The sequence below is a fragment of the Oncorhynchus masou genome, unplaced genomic scaffold, assembly GCF_036934945.1.
Source record: "Oncorhynchus masou masou isolate Uvic2021 unplaced genomic scaffold, UVic_Omas_1.1 unplaced_scaffold_1252, whole genome shotgun sequence".
In the NCBI taxonomy this organism is placed as follows: domain Eukaryota; kingdom Metazoa; phylum Chordata; class Actinopteri; order Salmoniformes; family Salmonidae; genus Oncorhynchus; species Oncorhynchus masou.
In genome coordinates this window covers 57849-67406 of record NW_027002342.1, presented here as the reverse complement: position 1 = coordinate 67406, position 9558 = coordinate 57849, and the positions used below count along the sequence as shown (strand labels likewise).

At 44.2% G+C, this 9558-nt stretch overlaps 1 protein-coding gene and 1 pseudogene across 1 annotated transcript in view; one reads left to right on the top strand and one right to left on the bottom strand.

Annotated features, from left to right (window-relative positions):
• LOC135530091 (butyrophilin subfamily 1 member A1-like) overlaps positions 1-9558 on the top strand; it is a 145603-nt gene that overhangs the window by 97431 nt on the left and 38614 nt on the right. The window lies entirely within an intron of this gene.
• Positions 3094-9558, bottom strand: part of LOC135530090 (secretogranin-3-like) — a 29754-nt pseudogene continuing 23289 nt past the window's right edge.

The window sequence follows — 9558 nt, the reverse complement described above, 5'->3', positions numbered from 1 at the left end:
ACAAACTGTTCCCTACACATTACAAACTGTTCCCTACACATTACAAACCGTTCCCTAAACATTACAAACCGTTCCCTACACATTACAAACCGTTCCCTACACATTACAAACCGTTCCCTCAACATTACAACCCGTTCCCTACACATCACAAACCGTTCCCTACACATTACAAACCGTTCCCTACACATCACAAACCGTTCCCTACACATTACAACCCGTTCCCTACACATCACAAACCGTTCCCTACACATTACAACCCGTTCCCTACACATTACAAACCGTTCCCTACACATTACAAACCGTTCCCTACACATTACAAACCGTTCCCTACACATTACAAACCGTTCCCTACACATTACAATCCGTTCCCTACACATTACAAACTGTTCCCTACACATTACAAACTGTTCCCTACACATTACAAACCGTTCCCTACACATTACAAACCGTTCCCTACACATTACAAACTGTTCACGGGACTTTTGAGTGACTTCACATCTCATTTCCATAAGTGATCATATCTGGGTGAATAGATCTTCTGGTGAATAACCCAACAGGGTCAGTACCTGAGGAAAGCTCACTGGCATACTCAAACAGGAAGTGGAACCTGTTTCCTACTGTGTGTGTGGTAGTGTGTTTTCCTCTATGAGTAGCTCCATGTTGACAGGGCCCTGACTCTCTCTATTACCTCCCCATCAGATGTCTCCCTCTGCCATCAGTAAGGACGAGAGGCCCCTCTCTTCCCAGACACTCACCGGACTGCCTGACTGGCATTCTAATCAACCACAATGGGTACAGAGAGGAGACCTGCACTTCACACACACACAGTGGCAATGCCCTACGTAGGGCAGGTGGACGAGGCCCCACCAAAATAACGGAGATTTTCATGCAATTCTGTTATTTCATGTCACAACAATAAACTGCATCATATCAGTTAGAAAACAATTTTATGGGCCTCCTGACTGGCGAGGCAGTCTAAGGCACTGCATCGCAGTGCTAGATGCGTCACTACAGACCCGGATTCAAGTTATATCACAACCGGCTGTGATCGGGAGTCCCATGGGGCGGTGCACAATTGGCCCAGCGTCATCCGGGTTAGGGGGAGGGTTTGGCTGGGGGGCTTTACTTGGCTCATCGCACTCTAGCGACTCCTTGTGGTGGGTCAGGCACCTGCAGGCTGACCTCAGTCGTCAGTTGAACGGTGTTGCCTCCGACACATTGGTGCGGCTGGCTTCCAGGTTAAGGGGGCGGGTGTTAAGAAGTGTAGTTTGGCGCGTTAAGTTTCAGAGGACGCATGACTCGACATTCACCTTCCGAGCCCGTTGGGGAGTTGCAGTGATGAGACAAGATTGGGGAGAAAAGGGGGGTAACATATATATATTTTTTAATCGCTTGATCTAATAAAGCATACACTGTTACTTTCCCATGTATTGTCACTTTCCCATTGAATTGTTGTTTTGGTACATTTTTGTTGAGTAAGGCAGCTCCAAAATGCAGCTATTTCAGTCTCACTGAGAGGAGAGAGAGGAGTGAGAAGAGAGAGGAGAGAGAAGAGACAGGGTAGATAGGAGAGAGGATAGAGGAGAGAGAGGAGAGAGAGGAGTGGAGAGAGAGAGTGAAGAGAGAGAAGAGAGAGGAGAGAGAGAGGAGAGAGGGAGGACCTGCACTAAACACACACAGCCAAAATAACAGAGGAGAAAGAGGATAGAGGAGAGAGAGAGAAAGAGAGAGAGACAGAGACAGAGACAGAAACAGAGACAGAGATAGGATAGATGAGAGAGGAGAGAGAGAGAGAAAGAGAGAGAGAGAGAGAGAGAGACAGAGACAGAGACAGAAACAGAAACAGAGACAGAGATAGGATAGAAGAGAGAGAAAAAGAGAGAGAAGGACCTGCAAAGACACACAGCCAAAAGAAGAGAGTATACTGTATATATAGAGAGGAGATGTATCAAGCGTCTCAGGGTGGGAGTACTTTTTCCCTGTCCATGTAATCGTATTCTTTGTGATCTAACAGGCAGAACTGATCCCTAATCAGAACTCCTACTCTTAGGTGATTGATAAATACGGTCCCTGGACAGTACACTCAGGAGAGAGAAAATACACTCACCATAAGAATATCCTAAACATATCTATAACTAATTATACCTCCAATATAACAACAAACTATATCTAAGTGTCTGTCTTTATGGCTGTACAATAGACAGTTGATTGGTTATTTTAGGAGGTCCCAGTGGTCATCCACACCAGACAGTTGGACTGGGCTGGTCTCATACCAATGCATAGACTACCCTCATTAACATTTCATAGTCTTCTACTCAATGAACCACCAATGGGAACTGACGGAACACTTGGCTGACCAAATCTGCTCCACTCTTATTGACCAGTGGATGTCTACAGTATTACATTAAGTAAATGAAACAATGGCTGATAGTTGCAGTGTCATAACCAGGAAATGTTCTGGTCTGGGTCCTCTGCTGTGAGGGTTGATGAGGGTAACTGGGAGTAGATACACACACACGCACACATGCACACACACACATCACAGTAATTAGGGCAGCAGACTCATCAAGTCTGTGTCCCAGTTCCAAATGGCATTCTAGTCCCTATGGAATGCACTACTTTTGACCAGGGCCCATAGGGTAGTGCCAATAGTGCACTATATAGGGAATAATGTGCCATTTGGGATGCATGCCAAGCCTTATCCATATTCATGAGGTGTGGGGGTAACGCATCACCCACCAAGCTTATTTTAATTGCAAATCCAGCTGGACAAAGCAGACTTTAATTGAACTATTCTTCAGTGTGTCGCTACAGACTTATCTGTGACCAGACAGATTGCAGTAGGAGGGGCGGGCGGGTGTGTGTGTGTGTGTATGTGTGAGTGTGTGTGTGTGTGTATGTGTGTGTGAGTGTGTACTAATGTTGGAACGTTAGCTGAAACTGTACACTGAACAAAGGGACTGTTTGGGTCCTACAGAGATTGTATAGATTCTCCAGACAGACTCTACGTACAGCATAATGTCCAGCCTGTTTCTGGTGTTTGTGTGTAGTTGTGTGAGTCAGAGACTGTGATTAACAGTTCACAGTGGGGTTGATTCATGGAATTGATTCATGGAATTCCCCTCGTATTATAGTGAGTGATGCACTTACTCTTTCTTTCTTTCTCCTTCTCTCTCTCTTTCTAGGGGAGGGTTATATATATATAGTTGTCTTACCGTCTCTGCCCTCATCTTTGTTGTGTTTCTTCAGCCACTCAATGTTCTTCCTGATGGCTTCCAAGTAGATCTCAGACTTGCCTGGGTGATCTATAACAGAGAGGGAGATAACATTTTGAAATGTTCATTAAAATTGTTCAACTGAAATTGTTACTCTGGTAACATGTTCGCTGCAAACAGAATCCTTCTTGAACTGGCCTCTGGTGTCAGTGGACGGCGCTTCTTCCTTGGTTGAGTCTTTCAGGTTCTCATATTCCTTCTGCATCTTGGCCGCCTCTGCCTTGGTGTTGTCATCGTCCTCTGGGGTCTTCCCTGCAACACAGGCACAACAACAGACAGTTACCACCAACCAAACTCAACCCGACTGAACCCGACTCAACTCGACCCCATCCCACTACACCCAACCCAACCACACCCAACCCAACCTAACCCCACCATACCCAACCCAACCCAACCACACCCAACACAACCACACCACACCCAACCAAACCTAACGTAACCCCACCACACCCAACCACACCCAACCCAACCTAATCCCACCCAACCTAACCTAACCCCACCACACCACACCCAACCCGAACCCACCACACCCAACCCAACCCCACCACACCACACCCAACCCAACAACACCCAACCCCACCACACCCAACCCAACCACACCACACCCAACCCAACCACACCACACTCAACAACACCACACCCACCAACACCCAACCCTTAAAGGGGAAGTTCAGTATTACACGACCTGTCTGAGCAAAGTACCTTAACCATACATTTACCTTTACCATAACCATCCATAAAAATAAACACATCCAGAAGGGAATAATGAAAAGTACAGCGACTGTAGATTTACCTGACACTAGTCACAGAGCCACCGCAAGGTCAATCAGGTGGAATGATATGAAAAGGACAGGTCACTTCATAGTGACTGGGTGATATTTACCTGTAGGAAGGATGATGCCAGGGATCCCCACTGACTGGGTGATATTTACCTGTAGGAGGGATGATGCCAGGGATCCCCATTGACTGGGTGATATTTACCTGTAGGAGGGATGATGCCAGGGATCCCCACTGACTGGGTAATATTTACCTGTAGGAGGGATGATGCCAGGGATCCCCACTGACTGGGTGATATTTACCTGTAGGAGGGATGATGCCAGGGATCTCCACTGACTGGGTGATATTTACCTGTAGGAGGGATGATGCCAGGGATCCCCACTGACTGGGTGATATTTACCTGTAGGAGGGATGATGCCAGGGATCCCCACTGACTGGGTGATATTTACCTGTAGGATGGATGATGCCAGGGATCCCCACTGACTGGGTGATATTTACCTGTAGGAGGGATGATGCCAGGGATCCCCACTGACTGGGTGATATTTACCTGTAGGAGGGATGATGCCAGGGATCCCCACTGACTGGGTGATATTTACCTGTAGGATGGATGATGCCAGGGATCCCCACTGACTGGGTGATATTTACCGGTAGGAGGGATGATGCCAGGGATCCCCACTGACTGGGTGATATTTACCTGTAGGAGGGATGATGCCAGGGATCCCCACTGACTGGGTGATATTTACCTGTAGGAGGGATGATGCCAGGGATCCCCACTGACTGGGTGATATTTACCTGTAGGAGGGATGATGCCAGGGATCCCCACTGACTGGGTGATATTTACCTGTAGGATGGATGATGCCAGGGATCCCCACTGACTGGGTGATATTTACCGGTAGGAGGGATGATGCCAGGGATCCCCACTGACTGGGTGATATTTACCTGTAGGAGGGATGATGCCAGGGATCCCCACTGACTGGGTGATATTTACCTGTAGGAGGGATGATGCCAGGGATCCCCACTGACTGGGTGATATTTACCTGTAGGAGGGATGATGCCAGGGATCCCCAGTGTTTTCCCCAGCTTATTCTTGGTCTGCAGAGCGATCATAGCATCCAGGTTTTCTACAGGAGCATAGACATATAGAGGTTAGACAGGTCTCCACAACACCACTCATTCAGTATACAATCTATATTCTCTAATTATATGTTCCACTTTTTCCTTCCTTCGATCTCTCCCCTGCTCTACCTCTCGCCTCTTTTCCACAGCACTACCCATTATTTACTAGATTATCTATTTCTGTTCCTCTCTTTCTTTCCTATCTCTTCTACACTCCCCTTTCTCTACCATCTCCTCTCTCTTTCCTCTTTTTCATTGAGGAACACCACTCATTATACTACGAGGGTTCTGATTCCAGAACACCACTCATTATACTATGAGGGTTCTGATTCCAGAACACCACTCATTATACTATGAGGGTTCTGATTCCAGAACACCACTCATTATACTATGAGGGTTCTGATTCCAGAACACCACTCATTATACTATGAGGGTTCTGATTCCAGAACACCACTCATTATACTATGAGGGTTCTGATTCCAGAACACCACTCATTATACTATGAAGGTCCTGATTCCAGAACCCTACTCATTATACTATGAGAGTTCTGATTCATGTTTTGAACAGATTCTGCATGTCTAGGATCCAGCTGAACTGTCGAGTTGATACTGAAGACAGCTGTGCTGTTCTGTGAAATGGCCAGTTCAGAGAGCTTTCTCATTGTCTCTTTCACTTCCATCCTCTCCCTCCCTCTCTACTGTAGAGATGACGCTGTGTCACAGCCCCCATGTCCTGCTGTTTGTGACATTTATCCCCTCCCTCCCTCTATCTCTATCTTTCTCGCTCTCTCACTATCTCTCTATCCCTTATCTCCCTAAGGCAGATCAGTTGTGTGTAATAGAGGTGACTCATCCCTATCCACAATCACGGGTCACTGAGGACACAATGGCCCGTTGCCTGGCAACCCGGAATTCCATCCCCACGTCTCCACGGAACCTAAACGTAACGTCGTCGGGGTTGCCAAGAAAACCCCTGTCTATTATGTCATGTATTCAATTTAGTCGTTATTATCGTTGTGTGTTATCTTTGTCCTATTGTCTAAACGACACTAGTTACTGAGCCACCATGAAGTCAATGAAGTGGAAGGATATGACAAGGACATGTCACTCCATAGCAACACATGTAGATACATCGCAACATGACGCACCAGGGTAAAGTAGAGCCATATATAGCTGGAGATCTCAACACATAACTGGTGATTTTCTAACGAACATTAGCGGTGTAATGAATGTAAAGGGGTCTCCATAAATCTTGTGATGACAGTAAATGAGGTGGTATCTGAGTATTGCTGATGTTGGTGCTGTGTGAGGTTCTCAGCAGGAAGTCAATAGGAATAGGAACTGGCTGGTCAGGAGCTGTTATTGTGGTGGGGCACGCACGCACACACACACACACACACACACACACACACACACACACACACGCACCCCCCCCCCACTACCACCACCACCAGTCACATCCTGGATATAAACTGTAATATAGATAATAAACTGTGTCTTACCAAGGTAGTATATACGTGTTATAATATAGATAATAAAATGTGTCTTACCAAGGTAGAATATACATGTTATAATATAGATCATAAAATGTGTCTTACCAAGGTAGTATATACATGTTATTATATAGACAATAAACTGTCTTACCAAGGTAGTATATACATGTTATTATATAGATAATAAACTGTGTCTTACCAAGGTAGAATATACATGTTATAATATAGATCATAAAATGTGTGTTACCAAGGTAGTATATACATGTTATTATATAGACAATAAACTGTCTTACCAAGGTAGTATATACATGTTATTATATAGACAATAAACTGTCTTACCAAGGTAGTATATACATGTTATTATATAGACAATAAACTGTCTTACCAAGGTAGTATATACATGTTATTATATAGATAATAATCTGTGTCTTACCAAGGTAGTTTAATATACATGTTATTATATAGATAATAAACTGTGTGTCTTACCAAGGTAGTTTAATATACATGTTATTATATAGATAATAAACTGTGTGTCTTACCAAGGTAGTATATACATGTTATTATATAGATAATAAACTGTGTGTCTTACCAAGGTAGTATATACATGTTATTATATAGATAATAATCTGTGTCTTACCAAGGTAGTTTAATATACATGTTATTATATAGATAATAAACTGTGTGTCTTACCAAGGTAGTATATACATGTTATTATATAGATAATAATCTGTGTCTTACCAAGGTAGTTTAATATACATGTTATTATATAGATAATAAACTGTGTGTCTTACCAAGGTAGTATATACATGTTATTATATAGATAATAAACTGTGTCTTACCAAGGTAGAATATACATGTTATAATATAGATCATAAAATGTGTGTTACCAAGGTAGTATATACATGTTATTATATAGACAATAAACTGTCTTACCAAGGTAGTATATACATGTTATTATATAGATAATAATCTGTGTCTTACCAAGGTAGTTTAATATACATGTTATTATATAGATAATAAACTGTGTGTCTTACCAAGGTAGTTTAATATACATGTTATTATATAGATAATAAACTGTGTCTTACCAAGGTAGTTTAATATACATGTTATTATATAGATAATAAACTGTGTGTCTTACCAAGGTAGGAGACTCCCTCTTCAGGTGTGATGGTTCCATATTTCACCATCATCTTGACAAAGTCAATCAGAGTCTTCATGATAGTGATCAGAGTCTCTCTCTCCTGGGCGTCTTGCTCTGGAAAAATCACACACACGCACACACACAGGTGTTTATTTGTTTGTGTGTGCATGTGGTGTGTGTGTGTGTGTGTGTGTGTGTGTGTGTGTGTGTGTGTGTGTGTGTGTGTGTGTGTGAGAGAGAGAGAGAGAGAGCTTGCATGCTTGGATATGTTTGTGTGTGTGTGCATGTGCATGTGCATGCGTGTGTGTGTATGCGAGTGTGTGCATGTGTATGTGTGTGTTTGAATGTGTGTGCATGTGTGTGTGTATGTGTGTATGTGTGTGCGTATGTATGTGTGTGTATATACAGTGCCTTGCGAAAGTATTCGGCCCCCTTGAACTTTGCGACCTTTTGCCACATTTCAGGCTTCAAACATAAAGATATAAAACTGTATTTTTTTGTGAAGAATCAACATACCCCAAGCGACTTACAGCTGTAATCGCAGCAAAAGGTGGCGCTACAAAGTATTAACTTAAGGGGGCTGAATAATTTTGCACGCCCAATTTTTCAGTTTTTGATTTGTTAAAAAATGTCGTTCCACTTCATGATTGTGTCCCACTTGTTGTTGATTCTTCACAAAAAAATACAGTTTTATATCTTTATGTTTGAAGCCTGAAATGTGGCAAAAGGTCGCAAAGTTCAAGGGGGCCGAATACTTTCGCAAGGCACTGTATATATGTATGTGTGTATGTGTGTATGTGTGTGTGTGTGTGCATATGTGTGCGCGTGTGTGTGTATGTGTGTGTGTGTATGTGTGTGTGTGTGTGTGTGTGTGTGTGTGTGTGTGTGTGTGTGTATGTGTGTGTGTGTGTGTATACTTGTGCGCATGTGTGTGTGTGTGTATTCCTACCTGAGTCTAGACTCTTTAGCAGACGGTAGAAGTTGGGGAAGTACTGAAGGTCCTGAAGACCATCCTCTGGGCTCAACTCGTTTCCCTCATCTCTCACTCCCTCACTCCTCTCCTCCTCCTCCCCTTCTCCCTCCTCTCTCTATCCCAGGTGTTATCCACTGTGTCATCCCCCTCTCCTCTGTCCACGTCGTCATCAATGGCCGCCTGATCTTCATCATCATCTTCTTCATCGTACCGACGGTTGGGGGAACCAGTAACATCCTGGGAGGAGAGAGGAGAGAGTGAGACATCATCATCACCATCATCACCACTGTCATCGTCACCATCGTCATCACCATCATCCTCATCACAGCAGTGTCTGATGGGAGGCATGCAGAGATTTTCATGCTAAGAATCCAAAAATTCTCAAATGTTAAATGTAATTGAATTTAGCCTTATCCCAGATTGTACCATGCTAGCGTCGGGATTCTGGTCATCCTGGTCACCCCGGGTCACGGGATAGTCCTCTCCCAGGTCCTCGATCTCATTGTTCTTTGCGTTCTTAGTGATGAGGTCCTGAAGAGCCTCGGCTACCTCGTACTCCAGACTGTCTGCCTGGCTGTCTGTAATCTAGTGGAGGGGCGGAGGGTGAGAGGGAGGGAGGGATAGAGAGAGAGAGAGAGAGAGAGAGAGTGAGAGAGAGAGGGAAAGAGAGAGCGAAGCGGGAGAGAGTGAGAGAGATAAAAGAGAGAGGAAAAGAGAGAGAGGTAGAGAGTGGGAGATAAAGAGAGAGAGAGAGAGAGAGAGAGAGGGAAGAGAGACACAGAGA